The sequence below is a fragment of the Rhipicephalus sanguineus genome, chromosome 7 (genome assembly GCF_013339695.2).
Source record: "Rhipicephalus sanguineus isolate Rsan-2018 chromosome 7, BIME_Rsan_1.4, whole genome shotgun sequence".
Lineage (NCBI taxonomy): Eukaryota > Metazoa > Arthropoda > Arachnida > Ixodida > Ixodidae > Rhipicephalus > Rhipicephalus sanguineus.
In genome coordinates this window covers 157,169,460-157,188,306 of record NC_051182.1, presented here as the reverse complement: position 1 = coordinate 157,188,306, position 18,847 = coordinate 157,169,460, and positions in this window count along the sequence as shown.

The following is an 18,847-nucleotide window of genomic DNA, read 5'->3' as shown; positions in this document are numbered from 1 at the left end:
GGCCATACGAAAAACCTGAGGTCATGCAACGTGAGAAACTATGCATATCTCAGGGTACAGTATTAGCGTGTACCTCAGGCAGGAATTCCAAAGCAATGATGTGTAGAAATTGTAGCGAAAAAGGAAAACAGTGGCAACCAGAGATGTTTGTATTAACGCAAGTTGACTTTTGCGCGCCTGTCACGCAAGCCAGCGTGGAAAGGACATTGTCGGCGCTAAAGTTCGTTACAGCGAAAGCCGTTATGAGATCACAACAGACTATTTTGGCGCCATAATTGTCCGCCATCGCGTGAAGTAAGAAAAAAACATGGCTGATCCCTCTGTCATAGGAATCGGTATAACACGAAAGTGAAACGTGTCTGCACAGAAGTGGCGCTTACTGTGTTGTGATATATGAGAGCTTGTACAATGTCTATTCGTGTTTGGCCACTATAGCACCGTTTGACGTGGATGCACGCATGTTGACGGCATGTCTCTATCGCGACGACTAATGCTCATGATCACGATTAAACCGTTGTAGTAGCTGACGTTGTGAACATATATTTGGACACAGCGAATCGTGAATACCGCGTAAGGATGATATCAGCAATCTCATAATCAACAGTGGTACCTGGTATGCACTTCTTCAAATCGTCGTCAATTAAGGAGAGAAACTGCAAGGGTGCGCTTTCTAGCAATGGGTGATTGACGCCTGCGCTCGTGCATGCACTACCACACACTGCGCTTCAGCAACACGGGAGGCAGAGGATTCGTAGCCTGAGCCGCAAACGCGTGCGTCCCGCTGGCCGCTGTCTCGCAGGCGCTGGTCTCGCTCCACCAAGGCATGACATTCGCCCGTCGAAATCGCGTCCTTTCTGCAACGCGTATTGCAGCAGTTTTGTTAGTCGGTACCCTCGCAATCGAAGCAGTCGGCGGCGGAGAAATCCCGTTGGTGCTTGTGGAAGCTGCACTATTCCGATGAGCCGACGCACGCTAAGACGAAGCGACAGGCAAAGAACGAACTGCGTGAAGGGTACCTTGGCGATGCCAGCGCACCGACGCACACCGAGACGTTTTAACCATAACCTCCGATATCGCGCTATCTCGGAGTAAGCGCTAGTAAATGTCGATCGTGAACCATTACTTCTTTTCAACTCTCACAGACGGCGGCACCGGCCCGGTCAGCCCCGCCTACCTATATCGCCAACAGAGAGCACCGTGCGAAAGGGAATGTGTGAAAGGCACAAGGCGCGTTCGCGCCGTGCCCTGCAACTGCCGAGTTAGCTTAGTCAGTAGGGCGTCGGGCACTTGCCGCACGGCCGCAAGGTCGTGGGTTCGGTTCCCAGCGGGGGATCTTTTTCTTGGTTTTTCTTTCTCACCCGTTGGCGTCCATTTTATCAACGTCATATCCGTGACGGATGTACTTGGTGGACCCCGGCATAAAACACTTTCGTGTTAAAAATGAAATGAGAAACGAATTTCTAGGATCGGATGGGATTTTAACCCGCGCCCTCTGCGGGGCAGTCGAGTGTTCCGCCACGGTGCCACGCTGGTGCTTCTAACTCCTTCTCAAAAATATTCTATGCAGGCGTAATGTCGGGCAAGGAATCGTGTTAACATATGTAATATAACGTGGCAGAAAAGTAAAATAACAACCTGGCGTCACACAGAACGAATCGCGGCAACGAGTCGGTCGTTGAATGCTTCCAACCCGTTACAAAGAGCTCAGCCATAAAATTTATCGCAATCAGCCGCCGCACATAGTGCAGATAATGCCTTACAGATGTGTAGCGGGTACCACGATTATCCGAAGAATGACGAAAAATGGCGCAGTGGGTGCTTCGCTACTTCAGAAAATTTGCGATGATTTAGAGTGTAGCGAGTACCTTGCACGTTTACTTGTATTAGTTGCCCCGAGAGAGTCTACAACGGGCTCTGGAAAGGCCGCTCTTGCAGATTTCGCTGTGACTTTGCTGCGTGTTTTGCGCAAGCCTGGTGATTTTTTTTTATCAGAAAAGCGGTCTCGCACATCAGAGAGTACGCTCAATGACGTGCTGCTTCTGAGATCGTACTCACTCCCTTCACACAAAGCATTGAGCCCGCTAAAAAAATCGTAATTGAATTTAGAGAAAATAAACACTATGAACATTATTCCTCTATACTTTGACAATGCTATGAGTTTGAAGGGTATACTGGTTAGTGCTAGTTGGTAGGAATTCGTGGTACAGTTACTTTCGTTCCTCTGAAGAACGTGTTTTACTCCTGTCCCACGTTCTTAAGAGGAGGACAAGCAACTATATCACAAATTCAATGTTTTTTATATCCGAAGCAGCTTTTGCTCGGGGCTGTGTCCGGCGGTGGCGTCCGCACTCCACTGCGCATGTGCCTACTCTCTCTCCCACTCTCCTCCTTTACACAGGCTTTCAGTCGCCTTCTCTCCTCTCCTCCCCCGCGCTGCAGCCGCGGCGCAGCCTGTCCTCCCACGTGATGCAGCCGCGCCGCAGCCAAATAGAGTCTGTAACCCACTCCATCCGCTCCCTCCCCCATTTCATGTGTATATAAGCGCGTGCGCTCGGTCGGCTTCCGTCATTCTCGCTTCGCTCCCGTTCAGATGAGTTGTAACGTAAACTTCGGCGCCAGTTGCAGCAGCACTCCAACCTCTGCCGAGATTGAGATTGTCACGGAGTAGCAGCGCAGGGCTCGCGATGCCGAACGCAAACGGCTGCGCAGGCAAGGTGATCCTGAATTCCGGGTCAGGGAAGAGCAAACGAAACGGCAACGTCGAGCTGCAAACCCCGAGGTCCGGAACGCCGACGTCGAAGCCAAGCGTCAGCGTCGAAAGGCGCTAACGGAAAGCAACGCACAAACACAACGTAATGATAACACAAACACTAAATACAAACAACACACTAACGGAAACGCCGAGTGAACGTAATGGAAACTTGGTGTGCGCCCCCAATGCTGCTTTGCATTCCCTCATGGTTCCCTTGAGTGGCAAGATGGTGTAATTTTTTATGAATACCGTAAGTTCAAATTCTGGATACAGAAAAACTGTTACGAAGCGTTACGGAATATTTTAATTTCGTTCCGGAACAGAAACGGAACGGAACTTTTGCGGTGGAAGGAAACTAAACCCGAAACAAAAAAAAAAAACATTTCGTTCCGACACCCTGGCAGCAGCTATCCTCGTCTTGCAGCGCAATGCCTCAAAACTATCGAGTGCCGCTTTGTGACTCAAACGCCACAAAAACGCGGCTGAGGAATATCACGAGTTCTTTGTGACCTATTGCGTTGAGAAGCGTGGCTAAAGAAAAAGGTCAGTTTCGCTGTAAGGGCGAAGCAATGAATACAATTGCAACAAACGGTGTACGAAGTAAGACTATAGCGGCTAACTCGCGCAGCATCCAACCTGGCGTGTAACTCAACAAAACGCCCGCGCAAGGAAACAACTGCATCAACGAGAGATGCGACCTTCGTGCTGTCTGTCGCTTCATCGCAAGCCGAGCGTTTATACCAGCACGTACAAAAGTATAAGCTGTCTGCTGATACGTGTAGAGATAGATAAGCGCACGTGAACGCGACTGGCTGTGCAAAATCACCTGCGCTCGCACGCTTTCACTCGCACATGGAACACACGACGCACGGTGAAATGTTACCGATTTGAACTTTAAACGAAACATCACGGCGGCGTCGACAGTGACGGGAAAGACATGCCAAGAGTGGCCATATAATTGATATCGCAATAATATATCTGGCCAAGGTCTATCAGGAAAAGGAAGCAAGTGGGAGCCAAGTAACATATATCTGGCATGTCTATAGGTTGCCACATAAACCTCGCTCAAAGAGGGTTGTTTTATGAATGAATCTTGTCTTGTTTTTCATGAAATTGCAATAAAAGTGGTATGTTGCTGGTAGAATCATTTTACACTTTTGTCGCCATCCCTTGCACTTGACATGACTAAGTGTCAACGACTTTGGTACATTCATATTTTGTTTCGGATTCATGACTTAAGAATGTACAGGTTCGTCGACATCTAAGGTGCACATTTCATTAGTATTCAAGACATCATAGCTGCTGATACTTAGTACATAATTAGAAAAATTATTATTGTGTTTCTGGACACCATCATTGGGCCTCATTTAGGAACATTTCACACGTACTGTAGAATACACATTCTAGTTTAACTGGCTTGAATATTATTGAGCTGTTCACCTCACATTTGGTCGATCCTCTACATCCAGGCACGGGGCCAGAACTTTTTCGCCTGGAGGGGAGGGGGGGGCGAGGGATAGAAAGGTTATTTTCATGCCAATCGTTGGATTGAAGGAGAATGTTGGAAGAGACATGCCCATCAGTAACTCTGGCCACCGAGTGGAGGGATAGCAGAAAAGTAGGATTTAGAGAAAAACAGCGCCCGGGATCTCCGGGTGCCCTCCCTAAAATACGTGCCTGCGTCATTCACTGCTTCCTGTAGAAGAAAAACGTAAATCTACAGACAACAATTCGTAACGTGCTGTTCTTTTGATTTCGGGTGAGCTGCGCTACTTGGCAGACTGGATAGAAGTAGAAGCGTGGGAAGCTGGGCCAGTTGGTAATAGTTCATTGTTGAGCAGCCCAAAAAAACGACAAAACGCCAGAGAAAGAGACAAAAAAAAAGCGCTGATTCTGTCTCCTCTGGTGCTTTGTAATTTTTTTAGCTGTTCCGCAATGAATAAAAGTATTTACTATAGTTCCAAATTAGCGTGCGCATGTGTTCCCGTCAAGTACATAAATATAGGGATGGAAGGTTTCAGTCAAAACCTGTCGATGGAAGTGCGTTACTCACTCGCGCAAGACTCAACCGGGTCACGCTAGAAACCGCCCGTAGAATATTGCGGTCCATTTTCGGCGTTTAACAGACGGAAGTTGCAAGCAGCGGCGGAGCGCCCACCAGCTTTAAGAAATTGAACAAGTTAAACTTTTGTACAGCGATGTTACTAGCTGCTTGCACCTCTTTCGAATATGCTTTCTTGACATCCCGGACGGTATTTCGCTACAGAAAACTAATCTTTCGTTAAAAAAACCCATAAAATTTATTATTGTCCATGAAATTTCCTTATAAGCTACACTGTGAAATCTATAACCTCTCGTGCTCTCGCTTTCTGTCAAAGGAAGAGAATACCTGCGGATTATGTTAATACGAGTTTCACTCTCGTAATCAGAAAGATATATCACAAAGTTGTTGCACGAACAAATCACCTCATTATCTATTTTTTTTCGCGAAGAGCAATAAAGTCTCAGAGGATCAGTGTTACTTGAATGATCAAAGTGGCCGTGAACCATATTTAGAAAAAAACGAAAGTCACAAACTGCTTGCATTGCTTTATCGGAGAGTAACAGCAATGTGACTGACACATGAACTAAACTTTCACATCTTTTTTACGCCTTCCGATACTATGCGGTTATTTTATATAAATAGCCGACACTTCGTCAACAGATATATGGATGTGAATGTTAAAGTGCGCTGCTTTTTCTTTTTTGTAATAGAAACCTAGCATGACTATGCAGCTGTAGGCAGAGTACACCAACACCTTAATATTTCCTCGTGTGTCCGTCAGAGTTTCATTTTATTGACTAATAAAAAAGCCACTTAATTGGGTTCAGTGCATTCGAGGGTGAGGAGGGGGACATTATCTGCAGGTGCATGTTACGTTGTATATTATGCCGGGAAAATGCTCTGGTCAAGCGTCGCATTTAATATGGTGCGATGGAAAATATTACGGTCCTAAAACGTCATTACGTGCATCGGCGTATTTATTTTGGTTGTATTGTCGGATAAAGAACTGAGGTTTTAGTTATTAGTTTCTGTATGAAGTGCGCGTAATATCTGCCGAAAGAAAGTTCGTTTTTAGTGCTTCGATGACACTATAGTTTGGTTTTTTGGTGTTTATTTGACGCTGCTACAACAGTATCCAGCTTCCATTTCAGTCGTTCGGTTAGTCTACTGTGGTGCTTGAAGCCAAGCCTGCGTGCAGCTATCGCTTTTGAAAGTATATAACTTCGAGTGGTTGCGAAAGTGTTGATATTCAAGGACGAAAATTGATTTTATCAAGTGTCGGAAGTTAATCGGGCAGACGCCATCGCAATAGGGGCCGAGGTTTACTCAAATGCCAGCATGTCCATTGGCGCAGTAAGTTTCTTTAATTTTGATTGTCTGTTGTCTATTTCTAAGCAGATTTACCTTAACATTTTTCAATGTAATATGTTCGCATTTTTTATAAATATGTAATAATGGCTAGAAAGCAACAGTGAAATGTTTTTTGCAGCACCGTTATCACTGTGGATTTTGCAAGGATTGCGACTAGTGCCATTCGCTTGTCGCATCTTTGAAATTCCACCTAGAACCTTGAACTGAGGTTTTATTCATATGCTCCATTAAAACATACAGCACTGTTGAATATTTTCAGGTAATTCGAAGACAGCAAGGTATCATAAGCTTTTGTGAGCTTTATATCTGATTCCGTGCTTTCATAGTGAATACCACGTACGTTCGGTGGTGGTTCAGCTTACTTTTCTCAAATTTGTTTCTTATATCTGATTTGGTTTAGCCAAACATGGCTGCAATAGACCAATACGAAGCAATGCAACCATATACGAAGCTAGGAGAAGTCCCTCTAAATGGCTATACAGCAGCTCGGAGTATAATTCAAGTAATCTGTTCATTGACGTGTGCTCCAATTTTTATAGAACGATTAAATCGATGGATAGAAAATTGTGTAGAAATATTTCTCCTGCTTATGAAGGCGCCCCTTTATTGATGATAAAATTTGAATGCCGCATAGGATTATTGTTAATATGTACGTTACTGTGCTGCTCGCAGAGCAGTGTAACAACCCCATCGCCCCATCAACAAGAAATGAAGTATTAACAATGAAAATTACAGTACTGATCACAGGTATTTCTCGGTTGCTTGGATACTTCTATTATGCTCATTTGAAATATTATACTCTTATAGTAGAACAAAACAAACAACAATTTAGTGTCACTGCTTTTCTTTTGAAATATTGCTGAATTTTTACCAAGTTTTCTGGTACATCTGCCGTGTTTTAAAATGGCGCGATCCTTGTGTTACATGAAAGACGTGTCACAACACCAACCAAACTAAACAGACCTGTTCGCTGCGACCGCTACGTTTCTTAAGATAATACACCGAATACTCTTAATAGTACACGCCATCATTTCTGGATCTTTCAATTTGTCTTTCACTAAACTTCTGCTTTGCTAGCCTGCATTTGGTTGCGCCATGATTGATTTTTGCTTTTGTAGAGAGGCTTACCAGAAATTACTTATGAACGGCAAAGATTTCTTGCGCTTCACATAGAAACTTCAGATGCAAGGGACAAATGCTGACTTATACAAGCTTACTTCTGGGCCTCCAAGTCACAAAAGTCTTCTTATGGTAGAATTAATCTTTCGAGAAAATTTCAGCCAGCCGTGATCCGAAGCATACATTTAGCGACACCAAGCATTTGCGGCACAACTGAAAACGAGGAAGAAAAACGAGAAAACGCAGGATCGGGCGCCCTACCCTGTCATCTGTTTTTTTCTTCCTCGTTCTCAGTTGAGTAAAAAATATTTCGTTTCGCTATGCACCAACTCGAGCAGCGTTACACTCTACTCGGACAATAAGCGAAGCCAGTTAGCCAGTAATGAAAACTACTCACTAACACAGGCTCTGTGATTTTGGCCGCTGCTCACTTTCGTTCTAAGTTCCAATGCTGACCACTTGATTAAAATTGTTACCAACACCGACGGTATTTGGCAAAGAACCCAAATAGATCTGCCCGATTTCTGTCGGATGAATGTACAGGTCTGATGTGTTTGGTTGAACCTGCTCTGGGCAACCTCATTCGTTATTTGATAGTTTGAAATATTCACACACTCCAAATTCATTCATTTCTGTTTTTTAACACAGCAGTGCTACTTGTTGTGAATGTGGCTGCCATCGTCTGGACATGTAGAGAGCGACCAGGCGGTTGTAATGAGGTGACGAATGGACCCACTCAGTATTCCCTCAGCGCCTCAGAAGGGACTTGCTACAGCAAGCACGTCAGCGATTGTGAAGGCTACGGAACAGATAGCATCTATCACTGTTCCCTGTATTGCAGGCCACTAAAATAGAGACTTCGCTTAGCTATACACTTCAGTACAACAAATGATCAAAATGACAACAAAATGCTTTAATTAAGTAAATAGACCGGCTCTATTGATTACACGTTTCTCGTTTTTTAGTACCTCTGAAGCATTTGTTTCGGCATGTACGGCTGTTGCCTCTGGAGTGCGGAAATTAAGGTAAATGTGTAAGTGCCTAAGATATTCTGTGTGTAAATTTTGGTGAACTGCCTGTCCTGTTGCGAGTAGTCATTTCGGTTTTGTGAATGCTTAATACTCTGAACTCTCCTGCTGGCCGCAGATCTACAACTATGCCGTAGTACGGAAACTGAGTATGCGGATATTTTCCCATATGCTCGCTCGACTTTTCTTTTAACTGTTGACAATTATCCGAACACAGCTGTCATGTAGGAGAAGACAAAAATTCAGCGCCTCACGTAAGCGCCAACACATCCTTAAATACATTTAATGAAACAATCGACGGAATCAGTCACCACCAATACTTGCACGAAGAAAACACAGTACCTTGATTACCTGTATTTTGAAATGTGTGCCTCTTAGTTTTAAACAATCTGCCCATTTCTTTATGTAAGAGTACACAGGCCTAACCAATTCACCAAAATAGACACAGACATTTCACGCGTCTTCTGGGCTTGTTGTTCACAGAAAGCTTTCCTGAAACTGCTCAGCTAAACAGGATGCACAGGTAAACATGGCGCGTTCAATATTTTATTTTTACCTGCACGCTGTTCACTTTGGTACACCGTCGCAGAAGACTTGTACGGTGAAGATTTTTATAGAGTGCTGTAAACAGTGGGCCTTAACGCTGCGCCTAATTCAAAGCAAATACATATCTATTCAAAAGGTGGTGGTGCTGGGTATCGATTCCAGCGTGTGATGTACATAGCCAAGATTTTTAAAGCACCTTGACACATACGACCCAGATATACACTTTTATACGAGACAGAAATACCGCCCAGTACGACACGCCTGCGCCTTTAAACAATGCCTGTAGGACAATACGCGACAGAACAATCACCTATTCTTCCGGTTTTTCCGAAAATGTTCCTGACGTATACGAAGTCTGCAACAATGTTTCTCTCGTGGAAAACAAAGGCAATACAGAATTTCTACAGTTGTGCGTTGGTAAATTTGGCTATGCAGGAAATCTTTTCCTCTGCTTCACCGAAAAAGCACTGAAATATTATAACTGAAGAGCTTGCTTTAACAATCGGTACTATTTATGCGACATATAACCATCGGAATATAGCTCGTTAAATTCTCTGCGAAGATGTACGATTTCAATAGCCGTAACGTACAACACGAAACTCACTCCCGTCGAGAAAGCACACTACGTCGTAACTTTTGTAAACAATAATTTAAAGGAGGTGGTGAACTTAATATTCAAACCTGCAGCAGTGTGCGATGAACTTGCTTGACCGGACCATATGCAGTACAGTGCAACTATACTTATTACATTTTTATAAGACTGAACAGCCAAAGTTACACTATGGAATGGTGCAAATAATACACAGGGACACAGGCAGGAGAGACGACACAGTGTCCTCTCTCTTGCCTGTGTCCCTGTGTGTTTTGTGCGCTATTCCACAATGCATTCGTACCAACTAGCTCGGCTTTCCTTACTACCGCAGTCAAGGTTAGCCGAATAAGCTGACATTCGTCTTCACTATTCAATAGTAGATAGCGTCAGTCGTCAACTAGCCAATATCGCCACGCACCCTTATTTCTTTATTTTGATGTGATCGCGTTTCACTCGCAAAAATTTGTTAAGGCTCTTAGCGACTCGCGACCAAAAAGCGACGCCAGGTGACGAATGTTCACATCTGCCTATGACTTATACTGTCGCCACACATAATTCACGGCTGCTCCCATATTGCTCGCATTGTCATTGCCCTGTAAAATAAGCTGATGCACTGTTCTCGCGCGCCTGATTGGTTCAAACGTTGGCGACTGCAGTCGCGCGACTGAAAATTCGAGCAACGAGCGACAGAGCCAAAGCACCAGCTTCGCGACCACAGTGGCCATGTGAGACCATTTGCGACCAGTCGCTTTGCGGCTAACGTAGTCGCGAGACAAGTGCTATTCGCATGTCTGAATGAGCCTTTAGCACTGCTCGGCGCAGGCCGCGCAGCAATGTTTGGGAAGCTTCGCGATTGTTTCACATTGTTTCCTTAAGATTACGCGCATGACGTGGCTAGTGAAGTTTATTCAAGAGCTTACGCGATCACCAGCGATAAGGCTGGAACGTTTGATCACTGATGTGTAAAAGACGACACGTGCCGCCGCTGATCAGATTACCGACGGCCGACGACTGTGATTTCTGCTATCAATATGTAGCACGCATTGTACTTTCACTCTTTGTTTTCTGTGCACAAGTTCGCCCAATAAAGAGCCTCGTCTTTAACAGCCCGACTGCTTCCTTCTTCACCGTCATGACCACGTGTGAATATAACCCAACTGTGAGCCAAGATCTGCCGGTGATGGTAGCACGTAAGTAAATATAGTATATAGGCTTCACACGAACTATGTGCTTATGAAAGGGAAAATTACCATCTAACCGTCTGTAGCGGCAAGCTACCAAGAAATCCATACCAATTTCTCAGAAAGCAAGACTTCCTACATGACGGAAAATTCGTCCTGGTCCGATGATCGAACCCGAGACCAACGCCTATCAGGGCGGTCACTATACCAACAGAGAATGACGAGAAGGCTACCAATTGGCAGCGCGAGGGCAAATTGGCCAGCTCGAAGCCTATGGACAGTGAATACGGCAAATCAGTTCATCGGGTTCTGCAAGGTAGAGAAAGGCCTACGCACTGTCGAATAATGCACCCTCGCGCTGCCAGCTACTAGCCTACTGGTTAGCTCAATTGGTAGAGCGACCGCTTCGGATAGACGTTGGTCCCTGGTTCGGTCACCGGGCCGAGATGAATTCTTCCGTACACTAGGAAGCTTTACTTCTTGACAAATCCCTATGAATTTTCTTGTGGCTTTGTGCTACAAGCAGGTGGATGCGAAAGTTCCCATTCATAACTAGTCGTCCATCTTGCGAGATCGCAGAGCTGATTTGGCATATTATGCGTCTTTTTTAAAGACGCAGTCCGTATTTTCTAATAAGCACCAACTCAAGTTGCCTATATTATAAAATAATGATAACTGTTGGGGATTTACGTCCCAAACCCATGATATGGTTATGAGGGACGGCTTAGTGGAGGGCTCCGGAAATTTTGACCATCTGGTGTTCTTAAACGTACGCTGACATCGCACAGTACACGGGCCTCTAGCATTTCGCCTTAATCCAAATGCGACCGCCGCGGCCGGGATCGAACCCGTGACCTTTGGGTCAGCAGCCGACGACCACAACGGCTACACCGACGCGACAAACGTTCTTAACATTGAATTCACTGAAAAGCGCCATTTGGAAATTGTTGGCTTTATATAAAGTGCGTGTCCTTAAAGAATGCATGACGAATCGAATCATACAGAAATTGATGCGTCTACTTGTTGGAAGCATTTTATTGTAAAAGGCAAACATCTTCATCACATTTTTGCTTCTTCAGACAACACCTTTCCAGTTGAACACCACGCGGTACTTGTACTCCGGGCAACGCCAGGGCTTCACGCACCGCCCCCTGCGGTTTCTGTACAAGCCAGGACGGCAGAAGCACTTGGACACGCAGTCGAGTTTACATCGATGCTCAGTGTACTCCTCCCAGCCCAAGAGTTGCCAGCACTTCAGCTCACCGCAATCGCTGCTTGCACACTCCGTGAAGATTTCGCCCACTCGGCAACCTGTATGTGACGTTATCATGCTATAAGTGTGTAGGAAACTTAGACCTTAGTGCATAGACGGAATCCCGAGAGAGGGCACATACTTAATTAAAATAAATACAGCTTGTTTAATGTGTGTGACCTGTGCGGAGTTCTTGTTACAGGGCACTATTGGTTATTGCCCCTCGACGAGCCTTGCGAAGGGTCGTGAATTCGCGTTTTTCATGTAACTGTATACCATTTGCCGTATTGGTAGGGTTTTGGTTGGGGCCGGGACAACTGGTGTCGCCAGAACGAAAGCCGCCGAGATCAAGAGGCTTTTCCGCTAGAAGAAGGGCACATTCCCCGTGGCACCGCGCAAAAAAGTCACAGTTTCGCCGTAAGGGCGAAGCAATGAATGCGATAGCAAAAAATTGGAATGTCACACGAAGAACGACAAACAGATACAGCGCGCCGCTGAACAACAAAGAAGGACGCCCAAAAAGAACGCACAGGTATACACGGCAAAAGCGTGCACTAACAGCTATCACAGTTGTATACATCTTTGTGCTTGAGCAACGCGCTGCAAGTATCGACAATAGAGAATCAGACACTTTTAGACATTTCTTTTTCTTTTAAACTGCGGTGCGTGGAGTGACCCATCTGCGTCTCCTGCGCAAGGTGTGCCCGACGCAAGGTGGGCAACGTGTTCCTTCTTTTTCGTTCCACATCACGAGTGGGTACAGAGAGGCTCCACTTTGTCGTGCGCGTCTCCAGTGCAGTTTTCCAATTGAAAGAAAATCCTCTCCCTCCCCAGCGCCCTCTCGCTGGGGAGCGAGAGAGCGCTGGTTTGAATCCCCGGTCGGGTGCTACGGCACTTTTTTCTTCTGCTTTATTTTTTTGTGCCTTTTTTGTATATATACATACATATACATATCCGGGACATGATGGCGACGGCGACGGTGGCGACGGCGATGGCGACGGCGACAGTCAATATAATTGCTTTCGCAATAGAAGGCGGATTAGCTTGCAAAGTACAGTTCGGAGAGTCGCGTCTCCCAGGACAAGTTGTTGAGTATGTCGTTATGTAGCTGCCAGACGGCGTATGCCGGACCCTTCGTGCACTGGTCTATGTTATGCGTTCAAGTGTACCCATTGAGTCACAGTGCGGAAATTGGCGGCTATGTTTTTCCGGCAAAACATTTTGGGATGAAATCGCGATGATTACTATTGTGTTGTCAGTGTGCAAGTGTCTTTCTCCGACGTATGTACGTTTGTTGGAGAACTCGCCCGTTGCGCGTAAAGGAACTATGCTTCTCTCTTAAAATTGACTGAGAAACGTGGTATTACCAATTTGAATGGAACGTCGAGCTAAATTTCATAAAGTGTGTATTACTTGAAATAAGAACCACCACGTTGGCTCTAGCAATGTCACTTTCTTAGGCTTAGCACACTTTGGTTGGAGGCGGAAAAAAGAAAACACTATAAGCTATTACAGCCTAAGAATAAATGCAAGGCTCGCCCACAGCTGCCACTGCCCCAACCAATTGGATTTGCTCGTTTTGGTGACGTCAAGCAGCGTTCACTTGTGTGAGGTAAGTGGCTTACGGATTTAGACACATGTTTGTGTGACTGGTTTTCGACCGAAAACTTGAATATCCTGTCACTTCTGCAAAGATTGCTATATCATCGTCAGCCAAAGAAAATATTTAAGTAGGGACGACGAACTTTTACTTTTTACTATGCGTAGTTTCTATATTAGTAGCGAAAAAGTACTTAAGGTGTGAACGGAAACCACCTAGCACGACTCTCTTGCACAGATGAATGACAGGCGTGTTGCGGTTCATGGGGCGATGCTTGTATTTATTCTAACCAACTATAGTGTGCCCAGATTAGGCAACATATCAAAGCATGCCGAGTGGTCAAGAGTATTCTTAAGTCCTACACTGTCGCGTTTCTTAATTAACCACTATCACTTTGACACTTTGACAGTGATGAACGAAATAGGAAAAAACGCAAAGAGCTTATCGCGCATAGCATCCGATTTGCTACCATATGCGAAGTGACAGGTACATTGGGAAACTGGCAGGCATGCGTAGCGACATAGCGGAAAAGACGTCTCTGTAGGCGGTGTGCACTTAGATAATGGGTTTAAAGAAAATTGAGCATGGACATATAAAGGAAAATAGTTCATGCAAATAAAATTGCATGTAATATTAAATAACCGCACCCCGATTAAGATGGGCAGGAAGCTTACTGCAGGCTAAACATGTTGAGCGGTTCAGCGCGAAACGAAAAAAGAGAGGCATAGAAGGGACAGAAACACCAGTGCCAGGGTTGCCTGGTTTGGCTACCTTGCGCTGATTTCGCTACTTTTTTAGGCCGGTGGCGGCAGAAAAAACGTCTTGGCTACTTGGCTACCTCTTGGCTACTTTTATGTTCCTTCGACCGGAGCCAAATTATGAATATCTGGTGACGCCGCAGCCACTTGAGTTCGAGAACGTGGTACCAAAGCATGGTAGCTAAGGTGTTTCGGTGCTCCGAAAATTGAATTTGGAACGCGCAGTGTACAACAGCAAAGGCTTTCGGATGCATGGATGGAATTCAGGGAATACTAGCTGTTGCATGGGGCCTCACTTTGCGCACCGCCTATTGCTGAAAGCGACATTAAACCAAAGTTGGAAGTGAACAGAGAAAACGAAAGCGCTCCATATTCTGCATCAAGGTCCTCGTTTGTTTTGTGCTGAACAACTCAACATATACAACGACAATGAACTCGCCCAAATGTCAGTTGTGCAGTGTATTGCTACAGGTTCTTGCTTGGAAGAAGGGAATTTTTTCGGTCTCGTTTCTTTGCGTGACACAACCTTAATTCAGACCAGCAGATAATGTAGCCAGGGAGGGTATACATGACATTAATTGTACTGTTTTAACTGTATTGCAGTAATTGTGATATAGATGTGAAGAAAGTAAAGGGGACGAAAAGACAACTTGCCGCCGGCAGGGACCGAACCTGCCACCTTCGGATAGCGCGATCGATACTCTACCGATTGAGATACGGCGGCGGTCGTCTTCTCGTCCACTTTATCGGGTATTTATCTACACCACAATAGCTGGAATACACATCAAACAGTACAATTACCGCCCGCTATACCTTTCGTGGCTTCATTATGAGCTGGTTTTCGTTGTAGGCTCTTGCAGGGAGGTAGCGTGGTCATTTCTTAGGCGATGGGCGAGGGCACATCCTAGACTCCGCAGAGGGGGAGGGGGGCGCTGTCCAGGCGAACGTTGTCTTGTGCCGCATTATGCTAGGTACCGAACGGTCTGGGCTCTCCCGAGGAGGAGAAGAAAGAGGAAAGAAAGGCAGGGAGATTAACCAGACGCGCGTCCGGTTTGCTATCCTGCGCTGGGGGAAGGGGATTAAGGGAGGAAAAGATAGAGAGATAGAAAGAAGGGAGCATACAAATAATTCGCGTGAACTTAAAGAACACTGCTGCGTTTCATAGTACTGGACGCTGGATCTCGGACGTATCTCGTTCCATTGCAGATAGTCGAGTCAAGGTGCCTACTGAAGGCTTGCAAGTACTGGTTCTCAGCTTGCCCCACAGACGTTCGTAGTGCTCGCTACTGAACTACAGGTCACCGATGCTATCTTCTTGATAGTCTACGTATACCAGACTTCTGCTTGATGAAGCTCTCAGCTGTCAAAGTATGAGTCTGTAGACCAGGACCAAGGTATCTTGCGTAGGGACTCTATCGCTGAGTGCTAGCCTCTATCCTGCTTGCGCCTCTGCCAGCACGACTCTGAATGTCTCAGTGAGTCCTTGTTCAGACTGTCGTTTCACTTACGAATGATAAAAACGCACACTTTTTACGGATTGTGGCATTAGTGGCTCACAGCAGGGTTGGCACCAAGAACACAAACGAGATGCAACACGCTGCATAAACGAGTAATTAAGCAATTGCTGCTGTGCTCCTGTGAAATTTATATATAACAGAAAAAAATAACCGTACTTACGATACCAGCTTCAGCAATGGATTCCAAGATGGCCAGGTTGTGGGATAGTAAAACAAATCGCTATAAGGAGTCGACCGCGAAATCGTCATGAGCGCAAGGAGTGCGAGGATAGTAAGCGTTGTGCGAGTCATTTCGACTTTCAGGACACTTCTCTTCAGCTACCGCTTTCTCGGCTCTTTGGAATGGAGCGCAGTCGTTTTGGCTTTGTTTTAAATTGAGCGTAATTCCGTTTTTCTATACGGCCTACGTATGGCAGGAGGCTAGCGTGTAAACCGTAAAACGTTGTGCAACGTTCCTTAATTCCGGGAGTACTGCCCAGGTCGGGACCATGAGCTTGTGACAAGGACAACTACACAATATATGTCCTCATTCTAACGCGCCTGACTCGTGCGAGGCATTGTGGTGTCAGTATGCAGTGCCGGCAACGCAGATATTCGTTTCTCTTTTAGAAAACACAGCGGCGTGTTTTCTCAAAACAAAAGAGTTGGATATGTTATTCTTCTTTTGTTTCCACAAATAAAGTAGACGGGGCCCAATAATACTTCTGAAAGAAGCTTGCGGTACTGTAAAACCGGAATATGACAATATAAGCCACCTCAAGTTGACCGTAAAGGTTTAAGATGATAGTAACGGGGACAATACGTGCATACAGCCTCCACTGTGTCCACTGTGTCGTTATTCTTTGCGTCCAGGGTTTCACCATGGTACGATGGCTATGAAGTAGGAGATTTATTTAATCACTTTGAGGTTTTCGAGACACCGTTCTATAATGAGTGAGCATTTCCTGCTTTTAGCTTAGTCATCAAACCTGTGTTATAAAAACGTACTTGATGTTCGATGTGTCTTTTAGCAGAATGACGACTACGTCACTGTAACACGAACTAATGCAGTCGTACTAGCCATGACGCTGGCGTTGATCGTTGATAGTGTTACAACTTTCAAGTTTCAGATTTCAAAACACACGCTTGGAAAATGCATTTTGTAGCTTCAGTTGAAAGAAGGATGCATGGTTTTCTTTTTTTCTTTGAAATTATGAATAGCAGAGTTGGGCGCCTTTTCGGCAGCTTAGCGAACAAAACATAAAATACAGAAAGAAAAGACTTGGAGGACGCTTTAAGTTCGCCTTCAAGAGTAGAGCGCGATAGCGTAATCGGGCCTCATGCGCATCGCCTTCTCAATTGCTAGCCTACCTTCGGCTCTCAGTACATGCCTCGACCCTGCCGTAAGGAAATGAACGACCGTGCTCGTAACATTGTGCGTTTCGAAGTATAGAATGCCTACTGCAACTACAGTTATTAAGTGCCCACTACGCCATCATTATTCCTTTTGCGAATCAGCGAAGGGCCCACTGGCCGTCTGTAAGACAACACGCGAACCTACGCAGCTGTTCACTTTGTTGATGCTTTTACTGATGATGATGATGATCAAATATGTCTGACCGCTTTGTAATGGGTGGGCCTTTAAAACGCCCACTCGTTGCGCAATTGACATGTTTTGACGCCTGGCGCGATGCAGCAGCTTCTGCCGCGCAATATTACACGCGTTAAAGGGCCCCTCACCTGCCTCTGAGCAATATTTTCTCCTGGCGTTTCTCGTCTTTCTGGCGCACTTCGTGACGCACAACAGGGATTCCCGTGACGTCTATTTAGTACATACTCTCGATTGGTCCATATACGGGAAATATCAGACGTGAATTGTCTCCTGCACTGCTTTGCCATGCAGCCGCCCACCCGTTCTTCCTTGCCTCGCATAACTATCGTGCACGATCAATTGACATCCCTTTATTTTCTGTGTTTCCGACTGCGCAAACGGAGATAACAGCGTGTAACTGACAAGCGCGAAATCTTGATAGGGTCAATGCTTAATGCTGACATGGTACACGTGCTTTTAAATGGACACTATAGAGCAAAACGATTTTTCTCGCATTAGTAAAGTAGTCTTCCACGATACCAAAAGCACCGCGCTTGCTGCGAGAAGGCGCTTAATAAGCGAGAAAATGCGCAAAAAGGAAATACAGGTGGCGACGCCACCTTGAAATTCCCGCACCATTTGCCATGACGTCACGTAATTTTGACGGCGCCTGCTTGCGCCTACGTAGTTACTAATCGGTTAAATCGAAGTACATTGTCCTCTGAGGGGGCCAGGGACTTGACATAACGAGTTTGTGGAAATTTAGTCGAGCCAGTGGCGCCAAAATACGTTAAATGCTCTTTGAAATCCTTTACGTCACGAATTACAAAGTTCGGCGCGAAATTTAAATATGAAACTTTGAACTTGGTTTTCTCCTCTACTAATAAACATATGGTTGTGAATTAAACTACACAATAGTTCCCCGAGCACACTTTATCAATCTAAACCAATTCATTGTTCCTCTTTAGTGTCCCTTTAAGAAATAAGTGGCGAGGGGGAGGTATGGCCTGTAGAAAGGGTAGCGAAGGCGAGGAGGAAACCACTCCCTCGTCTTTGAACGCGGGGTGGTGAGGGGCCCTTAAAGGAGATTCCTTCCACTACACGACATTCATATAGCTTTTTTGTTTCAAACAGTTTCAAGAAATAGCATCACCCTGTGATACAACACCTGCTTGCTACGCAGATGGCCTGGATTCCATTGTCACTCGTATCCGACAATTTTTATTATTTATTTTAATTGCATGTTTCTCGATTTTTCAGTCACGAAGAAGATGATTTTTCGCTCACAACCGTCGACGCCGACACCGACGCTGACACCGACACCGCAATTTCTGCATAACGAGCTCTTTAACGCTATCGAGTTAAGTGGCATAACATGTATCACCCAGTGGAACACCAGATGTGAAAAAATGCATTCCAACAGTGCATGAGTTACAAAGATTCGTGCACGAGTTCCGGTAAGCCAGATAAATCGCTATGCGCATGCTTAAATTTGAATATTTTATATGGCTCGTAAT